Here is a 17440-nt window from a genome sequence, read left to right as displayed (position 1 = left end):
AACCATCTCACCAGCAAGCCAATGTCAATGGCAGAGAAGTGAACCACAGAAGCTGATAGCATAATTCACCTTCTTTTGTATTAAAAGTATCTTCTGCCAATGATCAGTGACATACAAACACAAAGTTCTTTCAATATCTCAACTGGTATCTTACTACGGCAATGAAAAACTTGAAATTTCATTATGACAGAATTGAGGATTTGCAAACTATTTCTAGATGCCTAATAGAAATTATAGAAATTATGTGTTTATCCAGGATAAGACTATAGGCTAGCAAAAATGTCAAGTGTCTTTGGTCAGAAATTATATCATATTATTATTGGCATATGCTCATTAGTTATTAGCCTATAATGATTATTATTAGCCTATGTTAATTCATAGAAAGATGGATAGTTGGATAACACAACTACCTGTATCAGAACCAGTATTGATTTTGTGGTTGTTCTTGGACCTAATACAAAGTGACAGCCAAACTAAAATGAATCACTTGAGTATCCTTAGACACTTCTGAATTTTGTTACTAGCAATGAGTAAAGTAGAAACATCGAGAGTATTAGACTCAGACAACACTGTGTTCTACCAGCTGTACAGTTAGGTTCCATTGACAGAAGAGACGACAGTGAGAAGGAAGACTTGGTTCAAGAGGGAAGCTGATGAAAACTTCAGCTTTTTCATCTGTCATATGGGGATAATGCTGACTGCTGGGAAATGAAATGAGAAAATGTGCTAGCCTAATGCTTAGTTAGCAAAGAGCACAAAGCTGGCACATAGTAGTTCAACAATCATCATTCTATCTTTACTGCTTCTTAGCAACTCAACCATGATAAACATTTATACAGTAGCATAATATCATTGCAAATCTTGATGAACATAGATCATTGGTTATATCTTAGATCAATATTGAAACAAATATACGTTCTTAGATGTGCATTTTTTCTAAATATAGAGTCCATAGGGAAAAAATCATATAAAGGGTCTCTGATTATTTTTAAAACTTGGGAATAACTGACTTAACCTTAATATGTCCTGGTATACCTTAATCCTTCTCAATGTCTTTTCTGGTAGAAATGACAAAAAGCAGTTTATAACTTTTATATTCTTCATTCATATCTTTCATGTTTGTGTATATGTGCATATATAAATATAACCCAAAGGGGACCATTATGAATGTTCTTCTGTGTAGCTTGATTTTTACTTATAATAATAAGTAGTAATAAATTGCAGACACATTTCCAAGTTAGTACATATATTTGTAACTTAATCTTTTTAATATCCTAACATTTATTTAACTAGTCTCCTATTGAAGCACATTTAGGTGTTTCAGAATTTTTACTATTATAAATAACCCTTACCTGTGAGTCTCTGTACATACATATTTATACATTTGGGTATTTCTGTAGGATTGCATAAATTATGGAAGTAACAACAGCAACAAAAATACCCTGCCAAGAGTGATTTTTAAAATGAGTTTTCTCACCTAATAAGATATTGAAAGGCAAGCAATTGCTAGCATTTTTCTCTCAACCCTTCCACTCTCCCATCCACATCTGCACACCAACATTCCAGCAAGGAGGAAGTAGCAGGGACCAAAAGCTGTCTCCTGGAAGGGTAGTATGCCAGCAGACTTTCTCTAATGAGTCTGCTCAGAACTGTGTTTCATGCCCATCCCTAGACCAATCATAGGTAAAGGGGACCAGCCATGATTCATTCCCTGGGTCTGGGGACTAATGCCCATCATTTCTGAGCTCACCATTAGATTAACCTCTTGGAAAATCAGAAGTCTTAAGGAAAAACTTTAGGAAAGAAAAGGGGAATGGAAAGTGGCTATTGTGGCTATTTATAGGCCGTGAGCAATATCTTCCACAAGGATATATTCTAAAGGAAAATGCTGAACAAAAGGATATATGGCACTACACTTAAATTTTGATACAAATTGCCGAATTACCTTCCAAAAATATTACATCAGATAAGAACTCCATTAACATGTATGAAATGGCTGGTTTGTCCATGCTCAACAACCCTGGTCTTCTAAATTTTTCTAAATCTTTGCTAATCTAATAGGCAGAAAACAAACAAGATAGATAGATAGATAGATAGATAGATAGATAGATAGATAGATAGATAGATAGATAGATTCCCAATAGTTTATTTTGTACATATTATTAATGAAGTTGAGCATTTCTTAATGCATTTATTGACCATTTGAATTTCTTTTTCTATGAGTTGCCTGTGTAATACTCTATCCATTTTTCTTTTAGGTTGTTTTTCTTTTTTGCTTTAATCTCTTCAATATATTAAGAACATTAACCCTTTTACAGATATATTTCCCAGTTTATATCTTGACTTTCACCTTTAAATGGCCTCCTTTTCCATTCATATGCTTTTAATTTGTGTTAAGTCAAATTTATTCGTCCTTCCTTTTATATCCTAAGTTTTAACAACATGCTAAGGAAGAACCTCCTTGCTTCAAGATTATAAAAATATTCTCTCCTTGCAATGCAATTTCCTTACTATTCTTTTTTTCCTCTATAGTTTCTGGACTTTATTTTTACATTTATTTTTCAAGATATAATTTGTTCAGATTTTCAAGATCAAAAGAAAGAACTGAATGGATTAGTTATTGAGATTTTATGAAATATGTATTTTAATTTGGGAAGCATCTTCACAAATCTTCATCTTCCTATTCAGAAACATAGTATCATTAGAAAATGTGGTGAGGATATTAGTGGAAGAGAATTAAATTCTGCCTTGACAGAGTCAACGCTTTTCTCTTTAAGGTGCCAAAAAAGGCAAAGTAAAGAAAACAGTACTTTATTATTAGCTGAAGCTTTGGCCCTATGCCATATTCAGACCTCGGGTAAGCTAATTTGGACCAAGTAAGGATCTTCTTTTTTTAAGGTAGATCACTGTGAATGGCCTGCATTGAAGAATAATCTGTTCTGTGTGTACCACATGTCACCATTCCCCTTCATCTTTATCCCACCATCCTCCTCCACCCTCACCACCAAGCTAACAAACTCCACATGCCAAAATTTGGCACTGCAGTGGGATGAAATGCCACTCCCATCAGCATTAAAGAAAGAGGTTCCAGAGATATACGTAGGAAAAGAAAACATATTTGTCCCATCATTAAAAGTAATATTTAAAGCAAAGTCAACTAAGGTGGTATCTCACCTTAGTGGGATACCCTCTCTCTCAAGGAGAGAGTCCAATGAAAGAAAGAGAAATGGTCATGCTTGATGGGGAAAGAAGGAAGAATTGGGGCCACTCTATGTTCTAACCAAAATGTGGACAAAGATCAAGTTTTAAGCTATTCAAAGCTCCATGTCTAGAAAAATGACCTAATCATTTGATTCCCACTAAGAGTGACCTAAAATTTGATTTCTACTAACTGTAGTAATAATACCGCTGCATTTTAGTGTGCATGTCTTTGTGTGTACTTTTGTTTTGCCTGACTGAATTTTATATAAATGGAGTCACATTGTATATACTCTTCTGTGACTTTTTTTATTCTTATCATTATGCTTTTGATTTTTATCCATGTTGTAGGGAATAGGATTTCCCTGATGCCAAGCGATGTTGAGCACTTTTTCATGTGTCTGTTGGCCATTTGGATGTCTTCTTTGGAAAAATGTCTGTTTATGTCTTCTGCCCATTTCTTGGAATAGGAAGAGTTTGTGTTGTTCATTTTCCCTCCTATAAAGTACTCTTTTATAAAAAGGCACCCCAATTTATTTACTCTTTCTACTGCTCATAGGTATTTGGACTTACTTTCTTTTCTTCCTTTTTTTTTTTTTCTTATTACAAATAAGGCTGCCCTGAACATTCCTGCATACCTATACTGATGAACATACTCAAGAATTTCTCTGGGATGCATGCACATGACAGTAGAATTGCTATAAGCAGAATATATATATGCATATTGAATTTGTCCATGTAGTATTAGATGTTTTCCAAAGTGGTTGTGCTAATTTACATGGCCACCAGTAATATATTTATGTTCCCATCATTCCACATCCTTTCCAAAATACAGTATTGTTTGAGTATGTTTGCCGTTAGATGATGTGAAATGGTGTCTCTAATTAACCTAATTGGTGCTTCCTCTTTTTAAAAACTACCTCTTCATTGTCTTTTGCCTTTTTTCCTTTTTTTTGTTGTCTTAGCATTGAAATTTTTCTGATTTGTAGAAATTCTTTATATATTCTGAATATTAATTCTTTTTTGCCGTGTTACCAAAAAAACTTCTCTCAATTCGTAGCTTGTCTTTTCATTATTTTTTTAGTGCCTTTGAGAAAAAGAAGTGTTTTGTTTTCTGCTGGTCAAATTTATAATCTTTGACTCCAAAAAATGGCTTACAATTTTGAGTCTTACTCAGGAAATTCTTCCCTATTCTGAGATCATAAAATTTTTCCCTTATTTAAGTTTTTACCATTTACATTTGAGAACTTTATTCATTTAGATTGATTTTTGTGTGTGTGCAGAGCAAGAGATATAAATCCATTTTAACTGTTGTACACATGAATAACATATTGGCCTGGCACTAGAGTTACCAGATTTAGCAAATAAAAAAATATATGTGGATAACCAGTTTAATTTGAATTTCAGGTAAAAATGAATAATATTTTACTATAAGTATGTCCCATGCAATATTTTCACACTTACTAAAAAATTGTTGTTTATCTGAAAAGCAAATTTAACTGAGCATCCTGTATTCTATCTGGCAGTTCTACTTGATACCATTTAATGAATAATCCATTCTTTATCTATTGATCTGCAATGGCATTTCTGTCTTTTTTCAGATTTCTGTATGTGTGGATGCTTCTGTATTTTGTATTCTGTTCCAATGTCTGTATATTTCTTTTTTTAATTTTATTTTATTATGTTATGTTAATCACCATACATTACATCATTAGTTTTTGATGTAGTGTTCCATGACTCATTGTTTGCATACAACACCCAGTGCTCCATTCAATACATGCCCTCTTTAATACCCATCACCAGGCTAGCCCATCCCCCACCCCTCTCCCCTCTAGAACCCTCACTTTGTTTCTCAGAGTCCATAGTCTCTCATGGTTCGTCTCCCCATCCGATTTTCCCCCCTTCATTTTTCCCTTCCTACTATCTTCTTTTTTTTTTTTTTTTAACTTATCACGTATTATTTGTTTCAGAGGTACAGGTCTGTGATTCAGCAGTCTCACACAATTCACAGCGCTCACCGTAGCACATACCCTCCCAATATCTATCACCCAGCCACCCCATCCCTCCCATCCTCTACCACTCCAGCAACCCTCAGTTTGTTTCCTGAGGTTAAGAATTCCTCATATCAGTGAGATCATATGATACATGTCTTTCTCTGATTGACTTATTTCACTTAGCATAATACCCTCTAAATCCATCCATGACATTGCAAATGGCAAGATTTTGTGGGGGTTTTTTTAATGGCTGCATAATGTTCAATTGTACATATATACCACATCTTCTTTATCCATTCATCTGTTGATGGACATCTTGGCTCTTTCCATAGTTTGGCTATTGTGGACATTGCTGCTATAAACATTGGGGTAGATATACCCCTTCAGATCACTACATTTGTATCTTAATTATAGTAGCTTTATAATAAGATTTTCTGTGACTGCTCAAGTCTCCAATCTGATTCTTCCTCAGAATTATTGACTAGTACTCCAGATCGATGTTAGACAATTTTAGTAACATTGGATGTTTTTGCCTTGTTCTTTACTTTATTGGGAGTGCTTCTAGTGATTTCTTATTAGTCATATGGCAGGCAGTCTTCTTGGTTGAGATATATAAATATATATCAGGCTAAGGAAATGTCCATCTAGTCCTATTTAATTTTTAAAATCAAGAATGAACATTAAAATTATTGAATTCACTTTCAGCATCTTTGGAGATTGTTGTAAGAATTTTCCCTTTCATCAGTAGACATTATCTATATTAATGAATTATAATTATTTGAATTTTTTATATTTAAATTAATCATAGTATTTTATTTTTTAAATGTTTTTGAATTTTGCTTGATAATTTATTTAAGACATTTTAAATGCTATTTATAACAGACTATTCTATATTTTCTTTTTTGATAATGTGTGTATGTGTATATGTGTATTCTCAAGTGAAGATGAGTGGGAAGAGGGAAGGATGGGAGGAAAAGGAGCCCATAGCATGTGTAACTCAAAAAAATTTGTAAGTAGTTGTAAGTAAAAATAGAGTAGGGGCACATGGGTGTCTCAGTCGGTTAAACCTCCAACTCTTGGTTTCAGCTCACATGATCTTGGGATCCTGGGATCAAGCCCCACCTCGCTTTGCGCTCAGCAGGGAGTCAACTTCTCTGCCTTTCTCTCCCTCACCCTCTGCCCCTCCCTCCACTCACACACTCTCTCTCCCTCTTTCTCTAATAAATAAATACATCTTTAAAAAAAATAGAGTAGAACAGAAGTAATCCTTCTCTCTCTCTCTCTCTCTCTCTCTCTCTCTCTCACACACACACACACACACACAGAAAGAGAGCGAAAACCATGCCCCTTCCCAGAATCCCCTAAGAAAGTTCTTCAGAGCAGCAGTCGGAACACATTTGATATTAATCCAGATTCTCATTTTGCAAACAAAGAAGCTGAGTCCCAGAATGATTAAGTGCTTTCCTGAGTTCGGGTACCTGGTCTCTCCTTGCTACCAAAATCTAAAAATTGAAAGAGATAGGTCCTTGAGGGAAAGCTAGTGAGACTTTATTTAAGTTGGAGAAAGGAGACTGACTGGCCACTTCATTACAGTCTTCAAAATGATGAAGGGGGTTTGAATAAGCAATGACAATCTGTCCTTTTCAATGGTCTTTCTGGACAGGAGAAGTAAAATGGCTTTAATTAATTCAAGAGGGATTCAGGTCAGTAGTAAGAAGTTCCCGAATGAATGAATTCCAAGATAATGGAAAGCACTGCCAAAGGAAGTTGAGGAAGAGCTTTTTGTGAAGCTCATAAGGGAAGGGCAGGCTGTTGATTTTCTGCAATGATTTCAGTACTTTGGATTGAACCAGATAAAACTGTTGCTATTCAAAATATTTTTACCGATAAAAGCAGCAAATTCATCGACCTAATACATGGAAACAAGTAGGTAGGCTTTGTCCTAGAGGACATTTTGTCTTCATTTTAGCCTTTAATTTTACTCTATCTCTACAGAATATATAGCACAGGAAAAAACTTATTTAAGAAGGTCAGGATTTAAAGCTTACAAAAGACCCTTATGGAATTAAACTGTTGGCATTTAAAAGCCAGGATTACCGATATTCTTACTTGTGCCACCAATCATTCCAGAACTGATAAACTGTGTTTAAAATGAAATGTCATTATAATCCACATTTTGGATGCTGAGTATCCTTATGGTGCCAAGATACCCCATCCCAGTGGGATCTTTGGTAGTCAAGGATTTCAGGCCAGTGTCAGCTGTGACGATTCTGCTGATGGGATAAATGGTGGTCAAGTAGGCTCTCTCTCTCTCTCCCTCATGTTTGCGTCAAACACCATCAGTTATGCAGGAACTCTTCCCATGTCCAGTGGCTTGGGCCATTGTGTATAAATGACTGCTGAGCTTTGATACTACTGTATGTATTTTTCCAGCCCAGGGACGTGAGTTGTTCAACTCTGTTGTGATTTTCCTATGTAGCCATCCTCTGATCCAAAAAAAAGTTAGGTTCTTAGGAACAATGGAAACTGTTAAGAGAATCAGACTGGACATCCTAAAGGAATGGGGTTTCCTCTGAAATGAAAATGCACAATTAACTATTTGCCTGGAACATATACAAGTGAAAAGTACCAAGAATATACTCTCTGATTATGTTTCTCATCTTGATGGATATAACACATCTGAACTACTACTTAAAAGTGCAACCCCGACATGCAAGCCAGAAACCATTTGCAATGACCCTGAAGTCCTCAGTAGTGGTACCATACTTCCCATAGGAATTCCCAAATACGCCTATCCATTCTGTTCTTAGGCTTTTGAATGTCCTTACTACTCATTGTTTTAACCCTGTAACTTAGCATTTAATCCTAGTAGGTGATGTGTGTGCTTCTCAACTTCTCCCTCACCACGAGCTCTTTCATAAGCTTGGGGACCTTTACTTCTACACCTTTATGAGTGAAGTTACCTTCAGCATAGAGAGTCTAATTCCCCATGCACTTCATTGTTTCATCTATAAATGAGATTTGGAATTCCTACTCACAGTGCTCACAGCACTTATAGTACCTTGCACAAATTAGGTACTTGAGGATTGTTTGGTTGCTTTCTTGACCTTTTGTATTCTGTATGGTTTTCTAGCAGTCTTTTGGGCACACAGATACTGAACTCATCATGCTTCTACACATACACACACACCCCAAAACTTTCCAAATCTGTGTTCTCCATCCAGCCACTCAAGCTAGAAACCTCAGCTTCACCTTTGACTCCCTTTTCTTCCCCATCTGCCATAACTGGTGGGTCACCAAAGTCTGTCAATTTTACTTTTTACCTTTACATTTCTTGAGTGTATCCACTCCAGGCCACCTTTGGTGTCATTACCCCCAATTCAAGCCTGGTTTACAGGAGGTTGCAACCTCCTCCAAAATAGCTACAGTTCTCTCTGTAAATTACAAATTGGACAAGGTTATGCTCCTGCTTAAAACCATGCCTTCTCATGGCATGCAGGCGCCTGAAGTGTCCTGCAAGACCCTCCAGTATCTGTCTTTGGCCCACTCTCCTGATTCATTTCACATCTCTCCCTGTCTCATAGTTTATAATTCAACAAAACCACAGCCATTTATGGCACACACACACACACACACACACTCACTCACTCACTCCCTTCCCTGCCTTTGCCCAAGTGCCCCCTGGAACCTTCATCACCTCACTCACACCTTCTCTCCTTGCCTGGCTAACTCTGACTGGTTCTCAACTCAGGCAAGCTTTTTCTGAAGCTCTGTTTGTTCTACCCTAGTCTGGGTTGGTTATACCTCCTCAATGGTCCAATAATGCCCGGTGCATGTATCTATCATTGTGTCATCCCTGAAACCTGACATCTCTTGCCCTCATTTCTACCCCCATCATCTAGTGCTGTCAGTTCTACCTCCAAAACACATTTCTGATCCAGCCATGTCTTTCTCTCCCCACTGCTCATACCTAATTTGAGCATTCTTCATCTCCCACCTGACCTGCTGTGGTGGCCTACCCCCTGGTCCCCAATTCTATTGGCCCCTCCTCTACTGAGTAGCAGCCAGAAGGATCTTTCCAGTCATACTTAAAGATCATGTAGGTCCTCTGTAGAGTCTTCACTGACTTTCCTACATTGACAATATGTGGCCTCCCGGGCCCTACATGCTCTGGCCCTACCTCTCTCCAGCCTCAGCTCCCATTATTCTTACCCTAACTCTCTAAGCTCCCAACCTAAGATTCTCAAACCAGACAAGCTCATTCCTGCCCCAGGACCTTTGGGACAAGCTACTCCCTTTGCCCAAATCATTCATCCCTTGACTCTTTGTGTGTCTAAGCCCTACTCATCCATAAGGCCTCAGCTGAAATGCCATTTTCTCAGGGGCACTTTTCATATCCCCAGTCTCACTTAGATCCTCCTAATCTCACTCATAGTACCAGCTGTGTTCATTCATAAAAGTGATTTCGGCTCAGGTCATGATCTCAGGGTTGTGGGATCAAGTCCTGCATCGGACTCCATGTTCAGCAGGGAGTCTGCCTCTCTCCCTTTCACTCTCCCTCTGCCCCTCCCCCTACTCATGCTCTCTTTTTCTAAAATAAATGGATAAATCTTTTTTTAAAAAATGTTAAAATGACTTTATTAATATTATTTTAGGTCAGTTCCCACCTCTGTTATCCTAGAAGTCTTTTGCTGAAAGTCTATTATATTAAAGAAATTTTTCTCCATGTATCTCTGGTGAACTACTGAACTACTACTGGTGTCATAAATTTTAAAAATTGTTCATCATACATTTTTCAGTTTTAGTACTATATTTTAATATTGTTTCAAACATATTTTTGAGGGACACCTGGGTGGCTCAGTCAGTTAAGCGTCTGCCTTCAGCTCACATCATGATCTCAGGGTCCTGGGATTGAGTCCCACATCGGGCTCCTTGCTCAGCAGGGAGCCTGCTTCTCCCTCTGCCTGCCGCTCTCCCTGTTTGTGCACGCTTTCTCTCTCTGACAAATAAATAAATAAATAAAATCTAAAAATATATATATTTTTGAAGATCCAAATGGTATACTTTTTTTTTTAAGTAATATCTACCTCCAACATGGGGGAACTCACAACCCTAAGATCAAGAGTTGCATGCTCTACCAACTGAGGCAGCCAGGCACCTCTCCAAAGTGGTGTACTTAAATCCAGATATTATTCCAGGAGCTGAGCTAGGATTAAGATGTTAATATTGGGGGTGGAGGAGAATTTTCTTAGATCTTGTTACTTCAGAAAAGGAGAAAAATGATAGCATATCAAGAAAAGAGTCTAAAACAATGCACACAGGTAAAGCCTGATGAATATGCAAACAAAATAAAAAATCACCATGATGATTAACTTCATTGAGTTATGTGTCTTTGAGCAACTGGAGTTAGAGTCCCCTCTGGATACACTCATCTGGAAGTGGAGTTGCAATCTGCTTCCCAAAGAAGCATCCAGTTGGTCTCTCTTCCTTCTACCCTCATATGTAGCTTATTAGTTCCACAATTATTCTCCTTTCCCTCCATTTGGGGAAATTTCTAACAGTTGCTTAAACTTTTAAACATTTCATTGCATTTGAAAAATCTGATTCCACTCAAAAACTGTTTCTTTTGTTTATCCGTGGTGTGCACATCTTTAAAATTTTTTTTCAATAGAAATTGTCAGTTTCAAAGGATCAAGAGTAAAGAATTTTATGCTTTTTTATCTTCTTTTAGACCTCTCTGTTCAACTGAAAATAGAAACATTTTGAAATAATAATATTTAAGATTTCAGAATAACTGCTTCCAGAGCAGGAGAGCTTCCCTTTCTAATTTTCCTAAATCTTCACCCTTGGTAAAAGAAATTAGTCTTGGCTAAGAACGGTGTTATGGTCACATGCTGTATACAAATATTCTAAAACACTAAAGTTATGATACTCAATATTATCAACTACGTGTTTTTTTAAGTAAAAAATTAAATCCATTTGCTAATATCCTGTGCACATAAGGCCAAAATTAATTTTCCGTTGAGATGATGAGATGATTCATCTTATTATAATAGTTATTTTTTTGTTTTAGAATGCAAGTATATCTACAATCATGTAAGCATAAATGTTGACAATTTGTTTTGTTATTTTAAAGGATTTATATCTTAGTTATATAAATTAGTAAGAAAAACAATAGGATCCTCAAGAGATAAATGGATAAAGGACATGGAACAAACAATTTACAAATAATCTAGAATGGACCCAAAATTATTATGTGCAAAATTGATTTGCAAAGTGTTGGTTATAAAGTGAAAACCAGGAAATGTTCTAAATAAAAAATTAAAATGTGGGAAATGGAGCACCTGGGTGATTCAGTAGGTTAAGCGTCTGACTCTTGATTTCAGCTCAGGTCATGATCTCAAGATAGTGAAATCAAGCCCTGCATCAGTCTCAGGGCTATGCGTGGAGCCTGCTTGGGATTCTCTCTCTCTCTGCCCCTCCATTCATGCTCTCTCTCTCTAAAAATAAAATTAAATTAAAAAAAATTTTTTAAATGTGGGAAATGGCTGACCTAGAATAGAATATTATATAGCCATTTAAAATAATGTTAGGTGAAATTATTAATAATCTGGGAAAGGATTCTGTTAGGTGAAAAAATCAAATGCAGTTGTATGTCATTACATGCAATATGATCACAACTTTCTCAAAAACATGAAAACAATGGATTATTATTCTGCCTTAAAAAGAAATGAAATCCTGATACCTGCCACAACATGAATGAATCTTAAAGACATTATAAATGAAATGAAATGAGCCAGTAACAAAATAGTGTATAATTATACTCATGTGACATATCTAGAGTAATCAAATTCATAGATACAGAAAGTAGAATGGTAGTTGCCAGGGGCTGAAGGAATGGGGGAGAAGGGGTAGTTGGTGTTCAATGAGTATAGACTTTTAGTTTGAGAATTTGAAAAAAAAGTCTAAGAGATGGATGATGGTGATAGTCGCAGAATAATATGAATGTACTAGTGCCACAGAACTAAAAATGGTTTAAATGATAAATTGTATTTTATGTATATTTTACCACAAAAAAAAAAGATGTACCAAGTTTCTCCATGACCTTTAACTAGTTTCTGCTACTGTGAATGTCCTACAAAACCGTAGTACAATGATAAAAACTAAAGAAAGAACATTAGTACAATACTGTTAACCACACTAGACTTATTTATATCTTACCAGTAGTGCCACTAATGTTGTATTTTTCTGTTTCAAGATTTAGATCATTAAACCTTTTTATAACAAAAAACTAAATCTTTTATAAAAGAACTTACTATATGGTTTCTTTAAACTATAGCCCCTATTATTATATTTTAAATATCTTCAAATTTACCCAAAAAAAAAGTTCAGGAATTTATCTGTTGTAGAAAACAAGTATGTCTTCTTTTGTACAGAATTAGGGTTGATAGCTGAGTAAAGGCAGCTGGCTTGGAGGACCATATCAGTTAAAATTAGGTTATAACTAGAATTCAAATAAAAAACAAAACTGGATTAAACAATATGGTTGTTTATTTCTCTGTTATATAGAAGTCCATAGATGGGTGGTCCAGAGATAATATGGGAACTTCATGGTATCAGGATGTCCAGCCTCTTTTAACTTGTTGTTCTGCATGTATGGCTTCCATTCCCACGATTATGATCCATGATAGCTGCTGGAACTCCAACCATTACATCCACATTCTAGGCAGTAAGAAAGAGGACAGAGGGCAGAAATATTTCCTCCTCACATTAAGAACAATATCCAAAAGTTGTTTATCCATTTATATTCCATTGGCCAGAACTGAATCAGGTGGCCACATAAAACCATAAGGGAGGTTGGGGGTTATAATATGTATTCTGGGGTGGTATGCCCTCTCCAAAAGAAATTGAGAGCTCAATTACTAAGGAAGGTAGATGATGTAGAAAAAGATTTTGGAGGATAGGTAGTAATCTCTGCAACAGGAAGCATCTTCATTCAGCATGTAGGCATAAACTAGGATCCGGAGAAAACAGGGAGCAAAAAATAATTATCAACCTTGATCATTGGCAAACATGTGTTTTCATTAAAGAGGAGAAGTTAAGGCAAAATATGCTACTGTCTCTAATCTGGTGGGTAGGGATGTCCTTGGAGCCCATAGGAACTGGTGAATTGGAGTCAATGAAATCCCCCTTTCAGCCTCTTCAACAAGGAGAAAGTTCAGCTTGCACACCCAACGCAGGACCTTTATTTCAGAAATCTTCCTTTCACCAACCCTCCACCACACTCAACTGGACCTCACCGTTTGGGCCCTCCCCACCTCATAGGTCCTTTGGAGGAAAAAAATAGTCCCTCTTTACAAAAAGGTTGGAGCAGGTCCGGTTTCAAGAAATCAGATTTTCTAAAATAATTTGAGTTCCCCAAGAAAACAAAATACAAAAGGACCATTAAATGTGTTATAACTATTAAAAGAGGTAGGCAGATGTTCGTTCTCTTTATCTGTATGAAGAATTTCTCTTCCTGACATTGAGTCATGTTCACTTTTCCCAAGAGGGAATAAAATGTTCCCTATAAAAGCACAACCTTTTCTTTCCTAGGGCTCTGGACCCATGCCAACATAACAGAAACAGCCAAATAAAGGGCTGTGATAAGCTCCTCAGGTGCCAGGGAAATGTTATCAGAGGAAATCATCTTCCTCCCTGTGACAAGACATGGATCCTCAACATACTCACAAAAAAAATTGGGGCCCCCAAGGAATAGAAATTCATCAAATACTCAGTGGGGAATTGTGCACAAAACAGCAATGGAAACCAGTGGGAACACAATTTTATTAACTCCAAAAAGTTGTACCAATTGGGTTCTTAGGAATAGTCCCCAGACTAATATGCCTGGAGACAAAGGACTTTTAGTGACAAATTTGATAAAATGTGTGAGAAATACTGTCTTTCTTTGTTTAAGATTCCAATGTTAAATTTGGAGGAATGTTTTAGTCTGTAAAATACAGTCTTTATATCATTGATTGTGCCACAGCAGGGAATTGTGTATAGTAGGGACAGAAAATTAATGCATTTGGATGCAAAAAATTTAGAAATGCAACCTGTTTTATTTTGTTTATAACTAAATAAGTCTTTGCTACCTGCTGGATGGCAGGAAAGAAAAACATATGTCTAATCTGGTTGAAGTAGTGCTTAGTTTCTCTCCAAGAAAGAAAGTTCAGGCTCAGATTTTTTAGTCCTTTTCAGTCCTTTGCTTTCATTCAAGATGGCATCCAAGGATGGAGCAAAGAGGTGTGGCTTGAGTTACCAGGTGGGGATAAGCTCAGGTGGTTAGGTGTAGTGTACTTTGGTGTGTCTGATCTCTAAGGCAGCATCTTTTGTCCACCAGCTTACTGCCTGCCCTGTTGGTTTGTGTGGCTGAAGTTTGTGGCTACTGTAATTCTAGGTCTGTGCTTTTGACTGAAGAACTGCTCCCAGAAACAGTTTTGCACTGTTGGGGATGTAAATTGGCACAGCCACTATGGAAAACAGTATGGAGAGCACTCAAAAAAATAACAATCAAACTAATATATAATCCATAAATCCTTATTCTGGGTATATATCCAAAGGAAATGAAAATAAGATAAAAAGATATCTGCACTCCTGTGTTCACTGCAGCATTATTCACAATAGCCAAGGTATGGTGACAACCTACCTGTCCATCAATGGATGAATGGATAAATATACACACAATGGAGTATTACTCAGCCACGAGAAAGAAGGAAATCCTGTCTTTGCAACAACATGGATGGATTTTGAGGGCATTATGCTAAATGAAATAAGTCAGAGAAAGACAAATACTGTATGATCTCACTTATATGTAAAAGTTGAACTCCTAGGGTGCCTGGGTGGCTCAGATGGTTGAGCGTCTGCCTTCGGCTCAGGTCATGATCCCAGGGTCCTGGGATCGAGTCCCACATCAGGCTCCCGGCTCGGCGGGGAGCCTGCTTCTCCCTCTGACCCTCTCCCCTCTCATGCTGTTTCTCTCTCGCTCGCTCTCTAAAAAATAAAAAAAATAAAAAAAAAAAAAGTTGAACTCCTAGAAACAGAGTAAGAAATTGGTTGCCAGAGGCTAGGGGTAGGAGAAATTGGGAGATGCTGGTCAAAGGGTACAAACTTCAGTTATAAAGTGAGTTAATTCTGGAGATCTAATGTACAGCATGGTGATTATAGTTAATATTACCATGTTATATACTAGAAAGTTGCTAAGAGAATAGATTTTATATGTTCTCACCACAAAAAAGAAATGGTAATTATGTGAGGTAATGGAAGTGTTAGCTAACACTATGGTGGTAATCATTTTGTAATATATAGGTTATATACCTTAAACTTACACAGTGTTTTATATCAATTATATCTCAGTAAAGCTGGAAAAATATAAAAAAGAACTGTTCCCAGCTTTCCAATAGAAATTTTCACACTGTGACCTAGAAATGAATAGATCTACATTCTAGCTTAGGTTTCCTGAGTCAGTTTCCTATAAAGCAAGAGTATCAGCCTAAGAACCACTCCTCACAAGGGAATATAAATATTTTGACAACAATTCATTCATCTCTTGGCTCCATAAATATCTCCTGCCTGGAGGATTTATTCAAGAATAAAAATGGTGGCTGTTGAATTTTTCTACTCCAATTTAGTGAATGATTCATTCATTGAATGTCTAAGTGATGGTCATAAATAGAAATATAGAATACTAGCACTGGAAGGAACTCATCTCTATTTTATAGGCTTGAGAAAACAGCCTAGGTTAAGTTAAATGATTTACTCAAAGTTACCTAATTAGTTATTGGCGGAGCTGGAATCGGAATCTGGTACCCCTGACTCTTAATTATACCACAGAAATTTAAAAGATACTGTTTTATTTATCTAATTACTAATTCACCACAAACTAAATTGGAGTGTGCATTTTTCTTATCAATAATTAAAATGTTAATGTGCATATTGTTATTACCTTTTTTAGGAAGCCAAGTTGGATTATGAATAGTCTTCATTAATATGAATTAATTAAAAGTCTTTAACTTTCATACAAATAATCTATTTTGAAACCAGAACAGTTCTGAATCAATGTGAGAGACAAAACCCTGGGATCTTTTCCTGGGTCTCAGTATTATGTCTTTGGAATGCTTTATTTCAAGCAAGCATTTTTAATGACATAAAGTAAACTATTTCTAAGAGTTCTTTTACTCTTAAAAATTAGAAGAGGGGTGCCTGGGTGGCTCAGTCGTTAAGCGCTTGCCTTCGGCTCAGGTCCTGATCCCTGCATTGGGCTCCCTGCTCTGCGGGAAGCCTGCTTCTCCCTCTCCCACTCCCCCTGCTTGTGTTCCCTCTCTCACTGTGTCTCTCTCTGTCAAATAAATAAAATCTTTAAAAAAAATTAGAAGGAAGAAAAAGTGCCCAAAGAAAGTATTTGGGTCAATTGGTAATTGACTAATTCCACATCACAATTACACTGTGTTTTATGTCTCCATATAGATCCAAGAACAGAACTACCTGACTCCCACATTAAAATCCTCTTGAGAAATTCTCCTGCTGAGCTTGTCTCCCAGCCACGTCTATACATGTGCCTCTGTGGATAGTACATTAATACCACTCACAGTAGAAGGTATTGTTCTTTATAGTTAGTCAAATTAATTATTTGAACACCCCAGGATGTACAACATGAAAGAACAGGTTTATAGATATTCAGGGCACTATATAATATGCCACGGTGAATTATTGACTCTAATGAGAACATCTTTAAAAGACTGAACTCCCAGGGGTGCAGGCTGAAGAATTGGGAGGAGGGGCTCATACGTTAAATCAATAATTAGGAAGAAAGGAGGAAGAGAGACAGATTGGGCAAGAGATTTCTGAAAATTGAACACTTGTCATCTGTCTCTTTCTCTTGCTGTTGATTCATTAAATGGAGATTAACTTCAGTAACTTATTGACCAACATGCCAATAAATCCTGAGCTATATTATCTGCGATGCAGGAAATGGACAAGCCTGGATACATTGCCGAGGGGGTTGACTAAGTGTGATGTGCCTTAGAGAAATTCATGGGCATACTTAAGTATTGTGCTGGTTATGTGTGTTTCACATTTATATACTATACTGAGTATTGTGTTAGGTTGATAGGGGATGTAAAAGTAGCAAATAACATTCTTAAAGGAGTTTATAGTTTATCTGGACACCAACTATGCATATGTGATGTTCACTCGAGAATTTACCCATA

At 36.6% G+C, this 17440-nt stretch overlaps 1 long non-coding RNA gene across 1 annotated transcript in view; it reads left to right on the top strand.

Moving 5' to 3' along the window:
• The window catches only part of LOC135362190 (uncharacterized), a 258629-nt gene extending 241571 nt beyond the window's left edge, over positions 1-17058 (top strand). The window contains exon 3 of the long non-coding RNA XR_010406666.1: positions 16698-17058. This is a non-coding gene — a long non-coding RNA (uncharacterized LOC135362190). The remainder of the gene's footprint in view (positions 1-16697) is intronic.
• Positions 17059-17440: the final 382 nt, after the last annotated feature.

Source organism: Mirounga angustirostris, unplaced genomic scaffold (genome assembly GCF_029215605.1).
Source record: "Mirounga angustirostris isolate CCGP_5_RB_7025 unplaced genomic scaffold, mMirAng1.0.hap1 SCAF_12, whole genome shotgun sequence".
NCBI lineage: Eukaryota > Metazoa > Chordata > Mammalia > Carnivora > Phocidae > Mirounga > Mirounga angustirostris.
Note: the sequence above shows the minus strand (reverse complement) of the source record. Positions and strands in the feature narration are given on the sequence as shown.